Source organism: Rhagoletis zephyria, unplaced genomic scaffold (genome assembly GCF_001687245.7).
Source record: "Rhagoletis zephyria isolate East Lansing unplaced genomic scaffold, Rhagoletis_zephyria_1.1 Rzeph_scaffold_49314, whole genome shotgun sequence".
NCBI classification, from domain to species: domain Eukaryota; kingdom Metazoa; phylum Arthropoda; class Insecta; order Diptera; family Tephritidae; genus Rhagoletis; species Rhagoletis zephyria.
The window spans coordinates 939-1,965 of NW_016206368.1; positions in this window are offsets into that span (position 1 = coordinate 939).

Here is a 1,027-nt window from a genome sequence, read left to right on the forward strand (position 1 = left end):
TCTCTCTCTCTCTCTCTCTCTCTCTCTCTCTCTCTCTCTCTCTCTCTCTCTCCCGTTCTCGCTCTATTGTCGCCAGTTTTAATTTTACTTTTGGTGGCTGGAAAAAGTAAATACTTTAGATGAGGAGAGGAGCGAAGAGGAGAGGGGGCCTACCCTTGACTTTTGTGTCTGCATTTGCACTTTTTGTGATTTTTATGTCTTTCTATACTTTTATATCTATCTAACTATCTATCTTTGAGATTTGATACTTTTATTGCCATTCTTGATGCTGACGACGGCAGCATATTATTGCCTAGCACCAAAAGCAACAGCAGCAGCAGCAGCAGTAGAAAAGGAAAACATCAACACCAACATCAGATTGACAGTGTCTCTGTTTGCCTCTGTCTGTGTCGGTGATTGAGCTTGGTGATAGACATGTTTTCCCTCCTTTCCTCTCCCACCCTCCCTTTTCCCTTTCCTCTCTGCCAGTGATAATCAAATCAAATCAGACAGTACAACTTCTGTACAGCTGTACAGTGCAAGACACTGTACACTTGCTGTACCACTGGCTGGCAGCAAGTCAAGATTGGTGCAAAGCACAGTGGAAGTGGATACGATAATGCTAAGCGACGCGTGGCACTATAGTATTATTTTGCAGAACACAACTTTTCCTAACTTATCTTTTCCCTCTTTCTCTCTAGATCACTGTACGTGACCTTTGCCGAGGAGTCCACCTACAAGGGCATCCCCACGCTGGTCTTCTCTACTCCGGACGAGCTGCTGGCCGGCCGGAGGACCAATCCCGACAATGCCTGTTTCTGTTTAGAAGAAGATGAAGACGTGGCCGAGGAACGGTGCACCCTGGACGGCATCTTTGACATGTCCGGCTGCCAGGACGGCATCCCGCTGATTGTCTCGCTGCCGCACTTTCTCGGCGGCGACAAGCGAATCACCGAGAAGATTGAGGGTCTCAAGCCAAATGCCACCAAACATCNTGTCCGGCTGCCAGGACGGCATCCCGCTGATTGTCTCGCTGCCGCACTTTCTC